Source organism: Schistocerca americana, chromosome X (genome assembly GCF_021461395.2).
Source record: "Schistocerca americana isolate TAMUIC-IGC-003095 chromosome X, iqSchAmer2.1, whole genome shotgun sequence".
Taxonomy (NCBI): domain Eukaryota; kingdom Metazoa; phylum Arthropoda; class Insecta; order Orthoptera; family Acrididae; genus Schistocerca; species Schistocerca americana.
The window spans coordinates 510809840-510833969 of NC_060130.1; positions in this window are offsets into that span (position 1 = coordinate 510809840).

Consider the following 24130-nt stretch of genomic DNA (forward strand, 5'->3'; position numbering starts at 1 on the left):
GACAGTTTATGAGTCCTATGATGATAATTATAAGAATTACAGCTTGTGTGGTTGTAGCATGTAATATAAATGAATATTTATGTTTCTCAGAAGTAGGGAAATATCAAATAGATGCAATTATGTTATGTTTGTCCCCCCAGTTTCATGCAATTTAGTCAGCAAACTGTATGTAAGTGGGAATCACACATGTGTGTATGTGCCACATAAGTGAGATTTGTAAATTCATCTCTTCCTTAGAACTGTGTGACTAAGATTACTTCTTGTGTTTTATAAGGGATTTGGATAGTTGTTGGATCCAGCAAATGTAAAACTACATTATAAGGAGAATTTTAAAATGATACTTTAAGATGAGTGATTTACTGAAATGATTTGACAGTTGGTATCAGCGTTTATCAGTCCTTACTAAGAAAGACTTCTGAGCAAACCAAGGCTCTTCACAAAAATGGCTTCATTATAGGACAGGGCTTTAGTAAACAGAAAAGTATATTGCTTTCTTAATAGAACAATTCATCTTAACTGTCAGTCATTTAACTGTTGAGAATAAAACTAAGTTCCAGTATCAATTTGTTAAGAAAAAAATGCACATGTTAAATGTTCCAATGCCAAATATATGACACTTTTATTACTACAGCCTTTAATTTAATGCTGTAATATGCCAGAAACTTGTCTGATGATAACCATCTAATTAACATAGGGTATATTATGCCCCATAACCATCAGTATACTTTTAGGTGAGTTTTGGAAATCCTCTTGCTGTGTAGTAGTATTTTGGTAAGTATTTGTCCTCCATGTTGACCCAAAAGCTGTTTCTTACTATTTGGCAATTTATAGTACATGCTTTACAAATCATTCTGGTTAAAGGATTCATAAATAATGTAAAATGTCTGCATTAACTACTCATTCTGGATCAGGGAGGGATCCCGCCTAGGTCATCCAGAAAAGCTTTCCTAGCTCAACAGGGAAAGTGGGTGTATCGGGTCCTTACAACATACTTTATGTCAGTAAATAATCAGCAATATTATGACTTGTCAATATTATTTCTACACAAACAAAAAATAAAAAAGAATGTACAGTCAAGTAGCCGCTTATTTCTTGTAGTATGTAGAATGTTTTGCTGGGATAACATCTTTAAATACTATTTAAAAAACTGCTATGTATATTTTCAGTGGGATACCATACACGCTGAAGCCTGTTGTGACAAACTGCAGGTTTTAAAAGTCAAACTGAAGGCATCTCTTTTGGAAAAGTCTCAATACCTGCAGGAATAATGTGACTAATCTTGTATTATAGGTGTCTTAAGTAAAATAAATAGAATGGTACACAATATGGCTCATATAACAATATCTCAAGCCTACTTGTGTTTTGTTAATGTTAAGTGACTTAACAATACAGGCAGCAGTACCGCAGGTGCAGCCTCAATGCCTGGATATTTTATGAGAGGTCAGACAAAAATGTGGGTCCTGAAGATGGACAGCAGCCTTTTCAATTGTTGCAGGAGCAGCAGTGTGGATGATTTTTCTGGCCTTGTAAAACCAGCCAATATGGTCAAAAGGCTGTGAACAGATGAAAGCAAGGGAAAACTACAGCCATAATTTTCTCTCAGTGCATGCGCTCTATTTTATGGTTAAAAGATGGTACTCTCTTTGGTAAAGTATTCCATAGATAACACAGGCCCCCATTTGGATCTCCAGATGTGGACTATTCAGAAGAATGCAATCATCAAGAGAAACAAAACTGTGTGAGTTTTTAGAACATAATGACTGTTTTCTGCTTACTTAATGCTAAATTTATATGATATATTATGTAAATTACATATCACTAGCCAGAAAATGTTACACCAAAACCCAGAGTTACACCAAGGCAGAAACAAATAACAAGAAAGAGAGGTAAAACTGCTATTCTCATCCTATGTGCCTACAAGAATCCGCTGCAAGAAGTGGTCAAAAAATCCATGGAAGCTAAGTAAGCTAAAGAGAACAGAGCACAGATCAGGCTGCTTGCTTGAGAAGAGAAGAAGAAAGTGAAAGTAAAAGTGGAAGATCTTCAATCAAGGAAAACAAAAAAAAAGAAAAAAAGAAAAATAAACTGACTCTACAGAAAATGAAACATCCAAAGATGGCGAAGATAGAATGTCTCATATACTGTGAGGAATTATATTATTCTTCAACCACGGATTTGATTGCATGTCAGAAGTGCTCACAGTGGGTTCATAGCTTATCCCATCTGGGCTGCCTATTACTGCTAGTACCATGTTTAGAATGTTCTAATGGAATGCAACTCTCAAAGAGCATCAGAAATGTGTTAAGGAAAGCATTATATTTATCATCTATGTTATTTGCACTATAAACATTCAGCCACTCTTGTTCCTTGACAAGATTTAAAAAACTCTGTATTGTTGTTGGATTAAGTTTCCTACACAGTTTGTAATTAAATATGACATTTGTTTGAGTAGTAAAGCCTTTTAGAGTCAAAATTTGTGCATCATGTTCTGAAAGGCCATTCACCCTTATACTAACAGAATGCCCATCTTGTAATGAAGAATGAATAAAAATATTGTCTATGGCTGTGCTACTGTTCCCCTGCACCCTAGTTGGAAAAAACACTGTCTGCATCAGATCATATGAATTTATGATATCTACCAACATCCTTTTTCTTGGACCATCATATACAAAATTTATATTGAAGTCATCACATATAACTAATTTCTGGTACCTCCTACAAAGTGAATCAAGAACCTTCATTAGCTTGACCAGAAATGCTCTGAAGTCAGAGTTACGGGACCTATAAAGAACAGCAATTAGAAGTTTAGTTTCACTAAATTCAACTGACCCTGCACAACATTTAAATATCTGCTTAGTGCAGTGCCGTGGTATGTCTATGGACTCAAAAGGAATATTGTTTTTCATGTACATAGCCACTCCCCCACCCCGTAAGGAACTCAATGAAAAATAGCCAGCTAATCTGTATCCTAGTAAAGGAAGCCTCTGAATTATCATATTATTTAAGTGGTGCTCTGATATACCAATAATTACAGAGTCAACATCTATAAACAGTTCACTAACTTTATCTCTAATACCACTTATACTTTGATTAAATACGCTAATTCCTTCTCTATTTGGAAACATTACATCCTCTGAAGGTGAGCCCCTGGTTAGAGGGACTTCCTTTAAGCAGGTATACCTATCAGCTGACTTCAATCTAAAAAAGGTGCAGCTCTAACACCAACTACTAGTGAAATTTTTCCGTGAGTGACCCCACCACCACCCACTACACTGTCACCTATAAGCTTTCCCAGCCTCCCCTTCCCATACCTATTTGAGGTGCAGGACATGCTAGTGAAACCTGATCTACTGATAGACTCAACTGGCACCACAGAGATGTGACCCATGCCCTCTGCCATCAGCACCCTACTGAGCCCCATGTTAATGCACCTAACAGCCGCATTAAGATGAGGCTGATCATGACACTGAAACAGTTGCACGAAATGTGCATTAGTACCACCAGTTTGAGTAGCTATCTTCCTACCAGGTCACCACCTACATCATATTCCCCGTCCCTATCAAGACTGTTCCCTGCTCCACCATTACTACCTGATCATCCTTTGTAAAAATCCCACATAACTCTCCTGTGCTGTCAGTCATGTGAGCCAACCCTGCACTAGGCTTCACAATGCTAGTGACCTAGTACTCACTCCCCAACACTTACTGCAACTGCTGACCCACACCTCTAACATGCGAACTACCTGGCAGCAGAACCTTCTTCTTTCTGTAAGGCTTTGCAACTAACCTAGGCCTCCTAACTGCTGGGGATTGCTGCATGTTCCCTCCATCTACAGCTCCATGAGGCTCCTGTCCACTCAACTCTGACAGTTGGTCAAATCTATTGCATTTAAGCAAAACATAGCTGTCGGAATACCTCCTCTTCCTAGCTGCCTTCTTGCCAACTTCCAGTTCCCATTCCCCACCACCCTTCATCCTCATCAAGCTCCTTTGCATGTTGTAACAGCACCTGAAGGGCACAGATCTTATGATCCTGCTCCTCTGTCAACTTATTTCTACTACAGATTCTGCATTCCCAGGAGAAGATCTCACTAGAATGCCCACTGGCTTCCCAACTGCATTCCCCCCAGTGAAAATACTTTGAACAAATCCCACACTGTAACCTACTACTCACAAACCTGTGACATAGCCCACACTTCTCGCTCATGGATATAATTTTACACTTACTGAAAAAAAAAAAACTATACGTCTACATTACCAGATTTCAGTTACACCAGTAGAACTGTTTATAGAACTAACAATAGCGGTCTCAAAATTCTCTGTCTACTAAGAAAGCAACTCCTTGTACTAATACCACTACACCACAATTAATACCAATACCTACAAAACTTCACAAAATTGTTAGCTAAAACCAAACTTCTAATGGCCACTGGCACACTCAACAAAGTTAATTAAAACACTGAATGAAATTTTACTGAAATATTTCACTAGAAACAATAAGAAACATCAGCTGAAAACTAAAGCACGAAATTTAGTAAAAGACTTCAAAGCACAGAAAACTCCAAAAAACACAGCGAGTGAATGTTTCTGAAAGCTTATTAAATCATTATTTCGCTACAAACAGCATGAAACACTGCTGAAAAGTATTAAATTTAATAAGTGTATAACAGTGCACAAATACGTTTGTCAACACTTAGCTTTATAACTGCTACAGCTGCACTGCATGCCGCAAAATGTAAACACACTACTGACGCATGAGGCTTAGACAAACGGTGTAAGCACACTCATGAATAACAGACCACTCGAGTCAATAACGCAGGAAGTAAGACTGAGATTAATGAAAATCCACTAATAAGTCACTATTACAGCAAATATTAACACAAATAAACTTTAAATAAGTAACTGAAAACTAAAACTCTATAAAATATTGATGAGCAATTTCTACAGCTGTCCAGCACACATGATGTCACACCAAAGCATCTAGTATACTTCAGTATGTCATTCTTTTGAATCCTGGAAACTCTCTAGGCAAGTATGTGCCAGAGGCAGAGTTCCAGGATGGTAATCAGGCCATGCTGGGGTCAGTCAGCCCTGGTCAGTGACCCACGTGCTAAGTGGAACACTACCTTTTCCATGTCATGGACTTCTGTGTGACAAAACCAGGTCATACATCAGGAGGTACTAAAGCTCCTATCAATTGTCAGTTATGTCTGCCTGCCACTGCCTCTATTGCAGGTTACTTAGTGTTGCAGGCAAATGTTACCACCACAGCAAATTCAGCAGGGAGAAGCAATATTTAAGTCTTCCCATACAGCCTGATGGCATTTGAAGAGCTGGGAAGTTATGTGACGCTGGATCTGTGCTGCTCAGCACCATGCTGATGATACACAAATATCAACTACGATTGGGACACATCTGGTGCCTGCTATGTAAGCATCTGGTTAACAATGAAGACCCATACTTTGCCATTGTACCAAGAGGAGGTATGAGATTCCATCTGATTCTATTCACTCCAGGGTATCAGCAGAAGACCTCTATACTCTTGGCTCTGAAGTGTGATACAGTCTGTCAGTCTTGCAGTAACTGCCATCACCCACACTAACTGCCATCATCCACACTTTCCCCAACTGGGGTATCTGAAAGTCTGACAAAACAGCAGAAGCAGGATGGGCAATCAGCAGCAGGAACTGATGTAGTTCTATAATCATATTGCCTGCCATCATTACATGCAGTTCCATGCCAGTGATTGTAAACAGGCACCAAGGAGGAAGTAATTATAATTTTCATTGCACCTTCTTTGGTTGCTCAAATCCTTCCTCACCAGAGAACCACAGCACACAACTAGCCATCCTGAAAATCTCATTATAACCAATGGTGCAGCAGCCAGCCATCCCTGGCACAAATATAATTGGTGTCAGAAGTGCTATGTGTGTGTGTGTGTGTGTGTGTGTGTGTGTGTGTGTGTGTGTGTGTGTGTGTGTGCATGTGAATACATGTTTTCAACAGTCCTTTCCTCTTATTTTGTATTTCATTTATTCATTTACTGTACACTTGCACTGGTAGTATGTTGACAATATGGATAAACAACTTCCTGCTCAAGAGGATGTTCAGCATTTTGGAGATCAAGTCGCTCAGTTATAGATTTAGTAAGGGGAACTAAGCGAGGAGAAAAGGGAACAGTCTCTAACACCACAGCATTGGTTAGCCCATTTCCATGAATGTAAGGGGAGGCTCTCTTTGTGTTCTTAGATAATAAAGAGACAGTTGCTGGGTTTGGGAATTGTAATGAGGAACATTTACCAAGTGCAGCCAAACTGAAACTAACAAGAGATGATAGGACATATATTATGTGCCACTATAAATTAAGGACCATTGTCATTTAATGAATTACAGGAAGTGCTACTGGAGAGAAACTGGAGGAAAAATGTGTTGAGATACCACCACATGCACCTTAACAGATTGTTTCAAAAGCAAAGAGAACCATATTGTCAGGATGTAGTACCCCACAGCACATAAGTAATTAAGAACCATCGCAGTTATCACCTTGAGCTTCTGATAACCCTTCATTGTTAGGCCCAATGTTCCCAAGCTGTCACATCCTATACGTAAAGAAAATGTCAGAAAATGACATTCAGCTATAACAACCAGTTCTTCTATGAAAGATATTTTAGAAAAAAAGAAGAAAGAAAAGCAGTAATGAGCAGATGAAAGACAGTGAAAAGATTTTATGTTCCACTAGAGTTAGAAAAGATGTGAAGAACTTTCAAGTATTTGGAGAAGATGGCATTACAATGAAGGTTCAAGAAAAGGTCATACCACACATGAAGAAGAAGGTCAGTAAAGGAGCTGTGATGGAGAATGAGTATTATTGCCTAATTTGTGAAAAATGTATGAAGATTCTCCCATTGCAGGTTGGTTAAAATGCTACAAATGTAAGAGACTTTATCTGTGATGATTAGTCTATGTCTGTGGTTACCACACACACCATTCATAGGTATCCCACAATCTATGTGGTAATCCCAGACATTAAGGTACTGTCTTTTTGTTAACATTTGATTTTTGTTGAAAATTTATTTAAATTGATTTCGTGAACATAAGCTTGATTTATTTAAGTAAAGTTTCAGTAATAAAAAGTATTCATAACTTTATTTGGCTTTGTTTTCTTTCAGTGCTCTCTCAGATGATCTCAATTACCCCACTCTCCCCTAACTATTCCATACAAGTTCAGAAACAAATACTATGCTCATAAGCACATTAGCTCTGAAATGAGCTTATTTAAAACCAGTTTTAGCTTATGAAAGAGTTAAAGATCTAGTAAAATATTTTTTTCAGAGACCAAGTAATTTCACAGGCCTAACCAATAGTGGGGCTATAATTGAAAGTAATCTCAATAGATAGATATGGCCAACTCCCTCTATACCCTAGAAGAATTGTATTTTACAAGTTGCTGGTGTACTTAATGTAGGTTAAATATTTATGTGTATCTATTACTAAACTACTAAATATACTTATATCACATAAACTCATCAAAATGCTATCATATTTAAATATGAATATTTTTGAATACCATGCAAAATACATCAGATTGCATTATTATCACAGACAGCACAGTATTCCTCAAAAAGACTCATATATGATGTAAATGACTAAATTAATCTTCTATTTGGAGTGAGGCAATTAAAGAATACTAATGTGGTGTACCTGAGATTTTCAATTGAAAGTGGAAAAGCTTTCTTGTGCAAAATTTCATGCCCAAAGCTATTGGGATATTGTAGCTGCCATGTGTATGCACGTCATAAATCTCTTAATAATCTTATGTTTTCTCTCCATGGTCAACCAGCTTTAGTACAGAAGGTGAGAAATTAAATAAAAGTGTAAAACCTAGTGCCTAGACTGCAAAAATATGCATCACATCGTGCAATATGGTTAACAATTTCTTCACTGCATAGTATTTGATATCTTATGTGTCTTTCATGAAATTCATCCACTGGCTGAAAAATAATGATGATATCTATTTTTAGAAGCAATATACCAAAATGACTGAACTCTGAACTTTTATATTTGATATTCTGAGTATCTGCTAATGTGCCAACCATTATAGCAATCTACACTAACAGCATATTTTATCACAGCACATCTGCTACAATGTAATGTGACATCTTCAAATTTTACCAAATTGAGGTGTAATACAAATACCGGTACTATACTTATCACAATGTAGGTCATTAAAAGATCAGATCTCTTCTCCCACACAGCTGCTATTTGTAATATCACTAATGATTTTAGTAATACTCTAATTACCGACTGGAGACAGATGGTGTCTTAGTAATGTGCTGGGTCATCCTTTATTGTGAAGATGGAGGTGCCATTTGGACGGATTCCACAAGGCGGTGGAGGTTAATGGAGAATCACTTCACTTCACAGCAAATGGTCTTGGAGAGCCAAGGTATGAACATATCTGCTAGCAGGATCCCAGAAACACTTGAAATGACATAAGTTGTGTGACCTCCGGTCCAGGCAGAGTTTTCATCTGTGCCATCTGAAACAGTTCAGGAAGAAAATGAGTGGTGAATTCCCCAACATGTAGCTATACTGAAGCAAATGAGTGAACATAAATTGTCAGTAAATATGTGCATTATCTGCAAGTGAGTGATGATAGCAACCATACCAAGCCTCCCCTTTCATCTTGTCTAAGCATTATACTAATTATATTACCTGTGCTTGTGTAAACAGTCTCCAGTTGCAAAATGATTTCAGACATGTTTTGGAAAGATGTACTGCGTATTATGCAAATTAAGTTTTACCGTTCTCCTGGCTTCAGGGTTTGACGCACCTACACCAATATTTGTGCCTTGTGCCAAGCATATATACTCATGTGGTGTTGTAGCATCTGTGCCGGGTGATATAAAGATGGTTCTGAACTATACAGCTGTTCAGAAATAGACTGCACGGTTTACGGAAGCAGTGAGGGACATGGATATTTTATGCAAACTTAGGACCTTACAGCTAATAACAGATACAGTAGTTTGCTGAGAACTTAGTGCCTTAAAGACTTTGCAAAAAGCATGCCTTCTTCAGCTGGCATCAATTACATGGCCATGATCAGATACAGTGAGATCTCGTGATTTGCCATTTGTGTGTCACTCATACAACTAACACATGATATGGAAACACTGACTTGTAATCCATGCTTAATTAATTCCCATGGCTACAAGAATAGTATCCATTGAACATGACATCCATGATTAATTCAGTTACTGATCAGTGTAATCAGAACTATATAGGCACTATCTTTATTTATGTTACATTACATCCAAATTATTCGCATAAACTGAATCTATTTTATTGTCATAAAGATATTTGATATTCCTCTCAATTTACATTGATCATACTGAATGAGTGCTGTAACAACAGTCAAATTGCTTCAAGAACTAGAAGACTTGACCAAAAGAAGACTGACGGGACTGCTATTAGGCTCATACACAATGTACATGAGCTGGGATATATTCAATAATTATATAATTACACCATCTGCAAATGCTGACGTTACAATTTAATAACAAAAGCAAAAAACAGGAGAAATGTTAGTTTACAACAGTTTCTTTCAGGCACTATGGAAAGCAAATTTGTCAGTTTCCAATAAAACAAGGATACTATAGAGTACATACATTAGTTACTACTGAATACTCTCTTTTGTAGCAAAACAATATTTTAAATTAATGTCACGAAACCAGGCGCACTTTAGAGCAACACTGTGAATTACTGTTTTATAACAACTAAAATTTCATCATTGTCATTGACTTTGAGCTATTTTTAAATTGAGTCAGACAGCAAAACTGATAACAATACAGTTACAGAACAAATCTGCTACATAAAAAGGCCTATACTTATTTCACACTATAATGATCATATAAATAAACCTTATACTGACTGAATAAAAAAGTTGAGTAAAATATACTGTATATTCCTTTTAACATCACTCCAAAAGCAATGAATAGGATCTCTGGTATCAGGCTAATACCCTTAGATCTGTAGACATTTCATTAAATAACTAAAAAATTGGAAAATTGTAGATAGAATAATGATATTATTATGAAAGGATTGAGTGCTAGTTACCGTATAGTGGAGATGTTGGGTTGCAGACAGACGCAGTAAAATGACTGTTAGAGAATTAAGCTTTTGGCTAAAAGGCTTTCTTGTGAAAAAGACAATATGCACATACATTCGCACAAGCACAACTCACACACATACGTGACCACTCTCTGTGGCCACTGAGAACAGACTGTGAGCAACAGCATACAATGGGAGAAGCAGCTAGGTGGTGGGGTAAGGACAAGGCTGGGCTCAGGAGGGGGAGGGACAGCTGGGTAGGGGTGGGGGACAGTGAGGTGCAACTTGTCTGAGCGTACAGGGACGTGGTGGGGAGAGCGTAGGACAGGTATGTACAGATGGCAAGGTAGACCGTGGGTGGGAGAGGGGGGAGATATTGAACGGAAATAGACAGAAGTAAAAGACTGTGGGTGCATTGGTGGAAGAACAGACTTGGATGTTTAGTGCTGGAGTGGGAACAGGAAATAGGATACATGTTTGAAGGACAGTGACTATTGAAGGTTGACGCCAGGAGGATTGCAGGAATGTGGGTCACATTCTAAGGAGAGTTCCTACCTGTCCAATTCAGAAAAGTTGGTGTCAGTAGAAAGGCTCCAGATGGTGCAGACTGCGAAGCAGTCTTTGAAGTGAAGAACATTGTGTTAGGCAGCATGCTCAGCATCTGGGAGGTCCAGCTGCTTCTTGGCTGTAGTTTGTTGGTGGCAATTCAAGCAGATGGACAGCTTGTTGGTTGTCATGCCCAATGCAGAATGCAGCTCAGTGGTTACAGCTTAGCCTGTAGACTATATGCCTGCTTTCACAGGTAGCCCTGCCTTTGGTTGGATATTTTATGCTGTTGACTGATATGAAGTAGATAGTGATGGGTGGGCGTGTGGGACAGGTTTTTGCATCTAGGTCTTTTATGGGAATATCGTCCGCCCCAGTAGCTGAGTGGTCAGCGTGACGGATTGCCGTCCTCTGGGCCCGGGTTCGATTCCCGGCTGGGTCGGAGATTTTCTCCGCTCAGGGACTGGGTGTTGTGTTGTGTTCATCATCATTTCATCCCCATCCGGCGTGCAGGTCGCCCAATGTGGCGCCGAATGTAATAAGACCTGCGATATGGCGGCCGGACCTGCCCCGCGAGGGGCCTCCCGGCCAATGACGCCAAACGCTCATTTCCATTTCCATGGGAATATCAAACATGAGGCAAGAGGTTCGGAGCCGAGCTGGAGTAGGCATGGACGACGATATTGTGTTGGTTCACTGGGCAGTGGCATACCAATGTGGGAGGTGTGAGAAGGAGAGTGGGTAGGATATTTCTCATTTCAGGACATGAAAAGAGGTAGGTGAAAACATGGATTAGAATGTCCTTCAGTTGCTCTACCTCCTGGGTGGTACTGGGTCACGAGGGAAATGCTCATTTTTGGCCAAATGGTGGGACTTCAGGAGGTGGTGAGTGCCTGGAAAGATAAGGCATGGGAAATCTGTTTCTGTACAAGGCTGAGAGGTTGGTCTATGAAGGTCTCAGTGAGACCTTCAGTATATTTTGAGAGGGATTGTTTGTCACTGCAGATGTGATGGCCACCAGTGGCTAGGCTGTCTGGAAGGGACTTCTTGATATGGAATGGGTGCCAGCTGCCGAAGTGGAGATATTACTACTGGTTGGTAGCTTTGACAGTGACAGATGTTCTGATGTAGTCATCTTTGAGGTGGAGGGCAACATCATAGAAGGTGGCTTGTTGGGTTGACGAGGATAAGATGAAACGAATGGGGCAGAAGGAGTTGAGGTTCTGGATGAATGTGGATATGGTATCATCCACCTTGATCCAGGTAACGAAATGTCATCAATGAACCTCTGGCGTGCCACAGGGGAGTGTTATGGGACCATTGCTTTTCACAATATATATAAATGACCTAGTAAATAGTGTCGGAAGTTCCATGCGGCTTTTCGCGGATGATGCTGTAGTATACAGAGAAGTTGCAGCATTAGAAAATTGTAGCGAAATGCAGGAAGATCTGCAGCGGATAGGCACTTGGTGCAGGGAATGGCAACTGTCCCTTAACATAGACAAATGTAATGTATTGCGAATACATAGAAAGAAGGATCCTTTATTGTATGATTATATGATAGCGGAATAAACACTGGTAGCAGTTACTTCCGTAAAATATCTGGGAGTATGCGTGCGGAACGATTTGAAGAGGAATGATCATATAAAATTAATTGTTGGTAAGGCAGGTACCAGGTTGAGATTCACTGGGAGAGTGCTTAGAAAATGCAGTCCATCAACAAAGGAGGTGGCTTACAAAACACTTGTTCGACCTATACTTGAGTATTGCTCATCAGTGTGGGATCCGTACCAGATCGGTTTGACGGAGGAGATAGAGAAGATCCAAAGAAGAGCGGCGTGTTTCGTCACAGGGTTATTTGGTAACCGTGATAGCGTTACAGAGATGTTTAATAAACTCAAGTGGCAGACTCTGCAAGAGAGGCGCTCTGCATCGCGGTGTAGCTTGCTCGCCAGGTTTCGAGAGGGTGCATTTCTGGATGAGGTATCGAATATATTGCTTCCCCCTACTTATACCTCCCGAGGAGATCACGAATGTAAAATTAGAGAGATTCGAGCGTGGACGGAGGCTTTCAGACAGTCGTTCTTCCCGCGAACCATACGCGACTGGAACAGGAAAGGGAGGTAATGACAGTGGCACGTAAAGTGCCCTCCGCCACACACCGTTGGGTGGCTTGCGGAGTATAAATGTAAATGTAGATGTAGATGTAGAACCAAATGAGAGGTGTTGATATTCTGGGTGTTTAGGAAGCATTCCTCTAGATGGCCCATGAGTAGATTGGCACAGGATCATGCCATGCAGCAACCAACCTTCAGGCTATTGCCCACAACTTACCCTCCTATATAAAAGATACTAATTATTTCTTCAACCGACTCTCCTCAGTACCTGTTTCTCTATCACACAGTGCACTGCTTGACACTGCCGATGCCACCTGCCTTTACACTAACATCCATAATGCCCAAGACCTTGCTGCTACTATCTCAGTGCCTAACAGATTATAAACCTACAATCTTCTTCATATTCACGATGACCAACTATATCCTCATCAACAATTACTTCATCTTTGAAGGCATCTCCTTAAAACAAGTCCATGTTACAGCGATGGGCACGTGCATGGCACCATCCTATGCTAACCTATTCATGGGCCATCTAGAGGAATCCTTACTAACACCCAGAATTCCAAACTCCTCACCTCATTCTGATTCATTGATGACATCTTCATTATCTGGATCAAGGCTGAGAATACCCCATCCATACTCCTCCAGGACCTCAACACCTTCTCCCTCATCTGCTTCACCTGACCCTCCTCAAACCAACAAGCTACCTTCCTCAATGTTGACATCCACCTCAAAGATGGCTACATCAGCACATCTGTCCATATCAAAGCTACCAACCACCAGCAATACCTCCACTTTGACAGCTGCCATCCATTCCATACCCAGAAGCCCCTTCCACACAGCATAGGCACTCATGGCCACTGCATCTGTAGTGAGAAGCAGTCCCTCTCAAAATATACCAGCTGTCCCATAGAGGCCTTCACAGACCAAAATTACTCTCCCAATCTTGTACAGAAACAGATTTCCCATGCCTTATCTCTCCAATCACCCACCACCTTCCCAAGTTCCACCATCCATCCACAAAGGAGCATTCCCTCATGACTCAGAACCACCCAGGACTGGAGCAACTGAATGACATTCTAATCCAGGGTTTCATCTACCTCTTTCAGCGTCATGAAATGAGAGATGTTCTAACCATTATCCTTTCCACACCTCCCACAACAGTATTCCACTGCCCACTGAACCTACAGAACATCCTCATCCATCCCTACTCCACTAGAGCTCCCTACCCCAAGCGGTTCATATCCATATGGCTCATATCCATATAAAAGACCTAGATGAATGACCTATCCAATATATCCTCCTACCAGCACCTACTCCATTCTGGTCACAAACATCATGTATCCCATAAAAGGCAGGGCTAGCTGTGAAAGCCGTCATGTGATCTAGAAGCAAAGCTGCAACCACTGTGCTGTGTGCTCTGTGGACATGACAACCAACAATCTGTGTCTACATGAATGGTCACTTACAATCTTTGCCCAGAAAAAAGCTGTACCACCTGGTTGATGAATATACTGCCCAACACAGTGCTCTTCACTTCAATGACTGCTTCACAGCCTGCACTATCTGGATCCTAACACCACCAGATTTTCTGAACTGCACATGCTGGAGCTCTCCCTGCAATATACAGTATCATGTGTTCCCATAATCCCCTTGGCCTCAACCTTCATTAGTACCTGCCCTGCACAACCCTATTCCATTCCCTGTTCCCACTCCAACACTACACAGCCTTCAGTTCTACGAACGGACCCACAGTCTTTTAACTTCTCTCCATTTCCACTTCCTCGCTCACTCTCAGCCTCTGTCTAACCATCTGTCTGCACCTCACTGTCAACCCCCTCCCCACCACGTCCCAGTATGCTCACACAAGCAGTACTTTACTGTCCACAACCTGACCCTAGCCTCCCACTTACAACCACCACTTGCTTCTCCCATCATGAGCTGTTGCTCACAGTTGGTATGTGTGTGTGTGTGTGTCTGTGTGTGTGTGTGTGTGTGTGTGTGTGTGTGTGTGTGTGTGTGTGTGTGTGTGTGTGGGTGGGTGGGTGGGTGGGTGGGTGTGTTTTGTCTATTTCTGATTGGCCAAGAGCTTACTCGTTTAGTTGTCTTTTTGTTGTACCTGTCTGTGACTCAACATCTCCACTATAAGGTTAGTAGAAGTCTATCCTTTCTATTAAATTGCCATTAAATAACTGGGACACAGTTTGGAACAAAATGATATGTTGTCAGTGTTCCTGATGACATTATTAATGCACATTGTGATGCTTTGTGTAAATAAATGAGGAAACAAATACTGCAAAAATTTAAGAAAATATGGTTTCCGTGACAGTAAAAAAGTTATCATATTTGTTATACTTTAAAAATACTGGCATACAGATTAACTTTACTCACAGAAACTAGATGAAAATATATACTCAAATATCCTTCTCTCCCAGTTAGCTCACAGTTTATGACGAAATAAGGTGACGTCCCACATAATATCTGTTGCAGATTTAACAGTACCATCATTACAATCAGTAGTAATGTCACAAAACTCCTTCTCTGAGATACTGCTCTCCATTTCTGTATTCCATAGAAGACCTGAAAGTAAATATATTTCACAAAAATAGAAAAATTAACCTTTGGAAGAAAACTTTCAGAGCAGGATTCTTTCAATTCTAAAATATTTTTATCCAGCTAGTCAAGTGGCAATATTCATGTTATATGTGGAGAAGTCTAATGTAAGTGGATAGATAAAAAATGGACTCACCAAGTGGCAGCAGGAGAGCAGACGCACGTAAAGGTCAACAAACTTTGCAAGCTTTGAGAACCAGTGGCTCTCTCTTCTGGCAGAAAGGTTGAAGAGGGATGAAGAAAAAGGACTGGATAGGTTTAGAAAATGTAGAGATTTTGTAAAAGTTGCTCAGAACATCGGTTTTGGGAGAGACTTATTGGACTGCGCTAAATGAGATTTGAAAACCTAAGAGCTTGGAGGTGGAAGGCAGGGTAATAAGCAAGACAGAGATTACTGACAAAACAATGTGCAGCTGTTAATAAGACTGGAAAGATAAGTGCATTATACATGCTGCAGATGAGGGTCAGGGAAAAATAAACAGGTCACAAAATAAAAGATATAGAAAACTAAAAGGGAGTGAAGAAATCAATAGTTAGTGACAAGAAAAAGTAAGGCCAAGTGGGTAGCAAGAACCAAGGGCATGTTGCAATGCCAGTTTCCACCTGTGGAGTTCTGTAAAGCTAGTGTCTGGGTTAAGAATCCAGTTTGCATGTGCGGTGAAACAGGCTCTGATGTCAAAATTGGGAACAGTTACAGAGGTAGAAGCCATAGGGTAGAGAAATGGGTGCAGAAGGTGCATCGGCTCTGACCAGGATATTGCGAAGATTTGTGGAAAGGTCAAAATAGGCTATTCTAGGTGTGGTGAGCAAAACTTCAGGCTGAATGGACCTTCTCTCAGGGCATGATTTTAGGTTCAAATGGCTCTGAGCACTATGGGACTTAACATCAATGGTCATCAGTCCCCTAGAACTTAGAACTACTTAAACCTAACTAACCTAAGGACATCACACAACACCCAGCCATCAGGAGGCAGAGAAAATCCCTGACCCTGCCGGGAATCGAACCCGGGAACCCGGGCGTGGGAAGCGAGAACGCTACCGCACGACCAAGAGATGCGGGCATGATTTTAGGAATTCATAGCCTTGTCAAAGTGGCTGATTAATTCCAGGGTTGCCGCAAGTATCCCCAAGTGAAATTCCCTTATATTTCCTATTTACAGACGATTTTAGCATTTTTCTCTCACAGATTTTGAGATGTCAAGTGTAAGTAAAGATGGAAGTTGACAATCCATCTTTGCAGCTATGGTACAAGAAGCGATAGTGCCAAATGCGGAAATATCCAAATAAAACTTGCAAGCAGACGGTGTTTCCTAATTTCCACAAAAATTTTAAGTACTAACATCAACATCTTTTGTAATGAACTGTTTTTAGATGGAGAAAGAAAGCCAAATGGTACAGCCTATGTGTTTCATAAAGACCGCTGATCTGGTGATAAAAATATGCATTTCCAAGGCAGATTTAAAATACCATTACTGATCTCAGAAATAACCTCAGAAAAAAGTAGGTCCCTTGAAAGAAGTGTATAAGTGGGGAAGAGTTGTGTAAACCAATAATATAGGTGACTGCCAATAAAACTCTGGTTCTACTATGTTATTATTATCGGTTATTACCACTATGTTACATCTATTACTTTAGAGGTATTATGTGATTTTTCTTTTGAGAAACGTACAAACTGCCAGCGACTGACATAACTTTCTTCTTCTTATCTCCCATACTTTTTAATATAGGCTATAAACCACTTCTGAAGTGCCAAAATGTACTAGAATAAATAAAATGTCTATAAAACACCACACTTTGCGACATACTTGCGGTGAGAGAGTCGCAATTTCTGAATCCATTGCCCGTGGCCTCAGGCCTGCTGAGGAGCACTGCAGTCCTGGGTCCTCGAACAAACCACGAAAATCCGCTGCATTACGCCACACACAAACAGACGAGGCCTGCGGGCAGGTCAGTGAGATCTGATCTGATGAGCAGGACAAGGACATTAGTGGGAAACTTAGGGCTTCAGATCGGCAGGCCTGATCTGTTAGAGACACCCGTAGAAATAGCCTGCCGTTTAGGCCTGTCACAGAAATCTACTACTGTGGCCAACTATTCACGAGCCACAGAACGCATGTTGGTGAAATGGGACCGCAATGATCAATCCATGCAACAGATAACTTATGAAAATACTCTGAGAATCAGTAATAATGAGGATATGTAGGAACTCACTGTACATATTATTGATGATCCGCAGACATGCACAGTCATACTCTCACAACTAAATTTTTAGCCATAGCCTCTATCAGAAACGAGTTCATACACATAATCACTCAGACACGACTCATGCACACATGACTGCCGTCTCTGGCCACAGCATCTGCAGTCTCTGACAATCAGATCCAAACAAACCACTCCTCGCACCTCCCTGCCTCTTGTCTGCAGCTGCTAGGCTAATGACGACAAGTGGTCACAGCACTGACTGCAAGCCGAGGGCAGTAGTAGGGAGGGCAGAAGCAATAGTAATGAGGGAGTAGGGAAGCGGCACACGTGCTCAGCTGCATCTCAGTAAACCAACCATTTCATCCACTAAGACAAAAACGAGATATTTCCACAGTTTTTTTTTTCAAAATTTCGCTTATATCACTGACATGTTTGAAATTCCCTGATTTCCAGAACCTGTGGTCAACCTGAATGCACTCAAGACCAGGATAATGAGTGACAAGAGGTGTATTTCTAGTCCTTTTTCGGTGTATTTCTGTAAGGAGTCGGCATCTAGACAAATACATTTGCCTCAGATGCCAAGTCTGTACGGAAGGGAACATCTGACATGTGAAGGATGTAAGACTTGCCCTATGCGCCTTCCTAACACCACTTATACTATCCCTGTAAATGGGAAAACATACAGTATCCAAAGGGAGAGCCCCCTAAGAAAGACACACATCGTGTACCAACTGTTATGTGAATACTGTTCAGCATTTTACAATATGACTACCATGGAGTTATCAGTCAGAATAAACGGACATAGGCAGACGGTGTACACTGGTAACACACAGTATCCTGCTACAGAGCATGCTCTATAACATGATAGATGGGACCTTGAAGCCTGTTTCACTACATGTGCGATTTGGATTCTTCTCCCAGACATTGTGTTCTGAGAATTCTGTAGGTGGGAACTGGCATTACAACATGTCCTTGTTTCTCACCACTCATCTGTTTATTCCCCGCACCCCTACCTTCCATTGACTTAGCTTCCCACTCTTAACCATTGCACAGTGGTTTTACACTGTTTTAGAATAGACTAACCTCAATTTCAAAATTTAGTAGGCAAAACTACCATGCGTTACAAGCATTTGTTTGAAAAACTGTCCAAAAAAGGAGCAAAGCAATCCTCCTTTATGGTAGTAAATAAAAGAATTGATGTGAAATACATTCTGAACAGAATATACAGTACGCAAAGTACATGGGGAAAAGAACTATTTTTGTTTTACATAGACTCTTATCGTCAATACATATAAAGGTTTTTCTTTCGTGTGAGTTGCTGTTGTTTCACCCCATTGTGAACGCTAAAATTTTTAAGTGGCTTCTTTTCCTCTTATATTGTTGTACCACTACCTGTAGTTTTCACTTCTGTACTATTTTATTAATATTCACATTGCAATTTGCAAATCGCTCACAAATTTGTCCGCTTAAGGCTTCATCTCGATTACATTACAGCATGTTAAAAAAAAAAAAAATAGTCCAACTAAAGGTCACTACAGGAGCTGTTGGATAACTGCTTTGGCAGCCATGACAGTTTCATTCCTACATTAACTTCAGTCTACTCAACCTTTGGTTAAAAATTACAAGCTGCGCGTTACCTTGTGATCACACTATTCCGGTTATGCACTACAGCAGAACTACTCAATAATTTTACATAATTAGCAGTTTACGGTGCCAGCAGGTGAAACACTACAGATTTTCGGTCTTAAGATCAGGTCAAAGTTACCGATTTCCATAAATTAAAATAATATTTTTAACTGTAAAAACCAAAAGAATAAGGTTGTAGAATAGGTCGTGAAAAATTGCGAAGAAAAATTTTAACAAATCAGAGACCTATGCAGCTTTGAATTTTGGCAGGAACGTATTTCAGTTAAAAGTAATTTACTTACGTAATTTCTAAGCGATTAATTTTGGATTACAGTTCTCAGTGATCAATGCTTCATAACTTCTTGTTAATTTCATCTGTACCTGTAACAGCACAGAATTCCATTTACCAGTAGGTCTACTTATTACAGAATAATTACAAAAAATATTCTGAGAATTAGTTTCCCAATGAGTTTGCAAACATCTGCATTAGCATCACGCTGTTTCATAATAGTACTGCTGAAGTAAAGTAGCTTCCTTTAATCTCGCACGAACTGAAAATACTTAAAAAGTTACTTGCGTAATTCGTAATAATAAATTATAGTGATAAAAATTATGTTGAGCTATACCTGCGTTTACCTCCCACGCAGAAATACAAAGACTGATTAAATGCCTATTGTTCGGAAGGCGTGACCAACAACGGCAACTGCATACAGAAATTGCGCCAAAATGTTCCCCTTCCAGAGAAATTATTTTTGAACGCCGTAACCAACGAGTTAACGTCATAACGTCGTAGAGTTTCGTCTCTGTACATCAGGGATGTCAACCTGTACCATAATTGTGAGGACATACGATAATTTGAAAGCTTGTACGATGTGCAGTAGTACGTTGTAGGATAATGTCTAAACATACGACAATTCCCCAGTCTTGTTTGTCACAGCAATTGAAATAAATACAAATAATTCGCGGAGACATTTCAATCGTGCACTGCAATAACACAGTCAACAAGACCTAATGCAACAAAAATTATTGTCAGTTCCTTTCGCATCGTGGCTTTCGTTTGGGCGTTCATACTATTAGTCCAATTACCAGTGGTGAGTTCCTGTAGGGATGTTACAGTTCAAAACTATGACGGAAATACTATTTACCAAATGCGTAACTTCGGAAATAAGGAAACAGGCAAGAGAAAAAGCTATACAGCTCTGAAAAAACAGAAAAAGACATGAGGGGCGAAATGTCAACGGAACAGCTACACAGAAAACAGAAACACGGTACCGAAAATAACGGGAACAAAATCCAGAATTCCGTCACTGGATTGGACCCGTTAAATACGGTGTTTTTTATGCGCAGTGGGTATTGTGGAAATTTGTTTTCACAGCTGAATTGCTGCTGGTTAAAACCCATGCGAAAGATGCTAAGCATCAAAAACTTGAAAAGGGTGTTGGATTCGGACAAACTCACAGAAATTTGCTTCGGTGTAGCACTTCAATTAGTGTCTGCAGGAAAACTGCGTTGGATAAAAAGTAAGAAACGCTAATAAATGGTCACGTCCTTTTCTATCCGAATGTAATGTTGCTCTAAGAGAGTGGTTCTCAAACGTTTTACTTCTGGGCCCCACTTCACAAGGAAAAATGATGACATGCACTTCCCCTAGCCTACTTTATTAATAAAAACAGTCATTTGGAATATTTTCTTTGTCTTATTTGCTTTATCAAATTGAATTTAGAAGGGTTTTATCCAACAGAAACCAAAACTACCCGAATTCTTATAACAAAAATATGGAAAAAATTGTTTCTCGTTATCACATATTCATTTCTTCAAACATTCAAAAACTATTAAACTAAACAATATGTACAATTCATCAGACAAGGATTACAATTAAAATTTTAATTGCTAAGTTCAGCGAGTATGTAGTGGGAAAAGCTCATCAAGCGTAATTTTGGCATCAAATTGCTATCAAAATAATGACCAATTAATAAAATTGATCAATTAATTACCCCCTCCCACTCTGGGAAGTCTCCAGCCCATTGGGGGTCCCTACCCCTTCCTCCTCAGCGAAATCCCTAGCCCCTTCCCCCCCCCCCCCCCCCACTTCTCCACTCCCCTTTTTTTCCTCCCCTCTATCTACCCTCCCAGAAAAAACTGCTGGGAAAAATCGTTCAGTCTGTGCTGAGCTGTTGGAGTAGAAGGAACTGTAGCTATTTTTGGGGTTATCCTGCTTGGAAATTCAAGCTTTGGGTGGTAAACGTTCGCAATGTGATCCGTTGATGAAATGTGTTGAACAGAGAAGACTTAAATAACTGTAATACTAGTAGGCATTTAACCGAGGACTGAGTCCTTAGCTTCCTACATGAGAAATGGGAAGGAAAGATAGTGGAGGAGCCAGATTCTGATCTACGGTATTTCCCAACCGGTGCAAAAACATGATAGTGGCGCCCCCCCCCCCCACCCCCCCACTTGAAAGTTTGAGGTAGGACGCCAAAATTTAAAAAAAAAATCGATTTTTCAAAAACATGTTCATTTTCTGGGGCACACCTTTGTGAAGAATTTCATATACTTGTTCTAGGAAATGTCAGACATAAAGTGTGCCACAGTGCAGTTTCACGCCTCTTTACACAGCATTCTTCTGTCGCACGTCACTGTATTTCACTCCGTGGAATTCGAAGGTATATGTTTTGTAATGGAAGCCATCAAACCTATATTCAGTATAGTGGAAATTAAAATGCCTTGTGGTGCCTGTTCTGCTCCCACGGGACTGGTTTGACACCCAACTCCTCTTTAAAAAAAAAAACTCACAATTAATAGTGGATGGGATAATTTGTGACTGGGAGAATAAGAACTCTTCAGAAATTTTGCACTCTTAATTTCCTATTAGCTAATAACTTTCTCTTTTGTGTGAGATAAAATTAAATACAGGAAACATAAAACCAGTACAGACTAGAGACAAGCAAGACAGTACGAACAGTCGTTAGTTCCCAGCATTTTTTCTCTCTAATCTTGCTACAGTTTTATACGGAGTGCTTTCCTTTCTGCGAAAGAATCTGCTACCTCATAAAAGTTCGTCAGACGTTTTACCACGTGAAAAATCAAAAAGTCCTTATCTGATACTGAAAAAGCTGTTCATGCCAATAGTACCCAAGACTACTGTGGTTTCTCGATTTGATTACGTCTATTTTGTTACTGTCTACTAGATAAAACGAAATAGGTCTTTCTAATATTGCAACAGTTGTAACACACGCCAAATAAGCGAGACAGTCTCATTTACATAAATAACATGACAGAATATAATTAACAAAGTACCAATCTCAAATGCTTATTAGGCCTACCACAAACAAAAAGTTTTATGTTAGGAAATAGTTTCGCATTTCATTCATATGCTCAAGTTTCTCGAGCGTGAGATCGAAAAGTGGTTCGAAATTTTTATATAAATTTGGAAACGTCATCTACTTCCATTTAATTTGTGCGATGCCCCCGTTTCTTCTCCTTCCTCGTTCTAACAAACAATCTTGTCATCGCAAACTCTGTAGCTATTCCTGCCATTGTCCAAATTTATTTTTCGGTTAACTTCATTAACCCTGCCAGAGTCACCGATTTAGTTATCCCGAGTTTGTCCTCCGGTTAGGCGTTATTACGCGTTCGTGCAACGCGTTTTCCGCGCTATTCCGACAACAGAATTTAGCAGAGCTGCTAACCGGAGGCCTTTAGTCGTGCAGCGATCAGGCAAAAAAATTTTGTCAGAATTTCATTTGCTTGGATACACCGAGACGATAATATGTAATCTTTCTTGCCTATTATACCTGTCGTCGCTTATTTTTCCACTCTGGTAGACTGAATCTATGGATTTCGCTAATAATTGTAACAATGTTTATCATTCGCACACCGAGTCAACCACACAAACAAACAGTGACTGGCATTCACCCGTTCGGATTTATTTGGCTCAGATCGTATAGACCCGTCCCCTTTTGTCTGTGGGAAAGTTTTTTTACTTCTAGATGCCACGGTGATTCCCCTCGCAGACACATCACGTACACTATGCACACATTCAAAACTCAGTTTATTATTAGTTCAGGAAACAACTTAGAATGTATTCAAAAATGTTCTAAAATCAACAGGGAAATCATATGAATAATCGATAGACCAACGTGGCGTTTTGTGAAACAACGTTCTTTTTTTATTCGATAATATTAATTTGGTTTCCGCTGAATTTGCCACCCGGGGCAAACAATCCATTTTACCCCCACCCCCCTATGAATCCGGACCTGGGAGGAGCGTAAGAAGAAACCATCCCAGAAAATAATGGTGAAGCTGCGAGATGGCTTGAAGATACATTTCGCAACTCGTATAGACGGCTGTTTGTGATGGAACTGTCTACCGTTTTTTAAGTAGGCAGTCAATATTCCTAACAGACGAATGCGTGCTCTTCAACAACCCCAGATCGACTGACATAGTTCAAAAAAGTGCCATCAGCAGGCGATTGAAATAGTGAAATTACAGGCTTCTCCCCCATTACTCTCCCTGGATATTGGTGACAGCCAGTAACAACAAAGAATTTCCCCTACTCCCACCTAGAAATTTGCAGGAACGCTGCATGGAGAGCATACAAGGCGAGTACAGTAGCTCGCCAGTCTTAGTCAATGAAAGGATAATGAAACGTCAATAGTCGCAGTAGCCAAGATCGTGCAGCACCTCATGGTAGGATAGGAAGAAGTGCAAAAGTGAGTACTAATGACATGTCTTTGCTATTTCTATCGCTTCTTTTTTGTCCAACTTCATTTCTTTGCCCCACGTGTAAAAGTTCTTCTTTTTCATTGTTCAGTGGACTCCGATTTGACAGGACCTGCAGAGGTAAGATCAAGTTACGTTGTTTAATTCTTAATTTCTTTGCGTGTTTTTGGTACTTGCATTGTCTAATTCATAAAT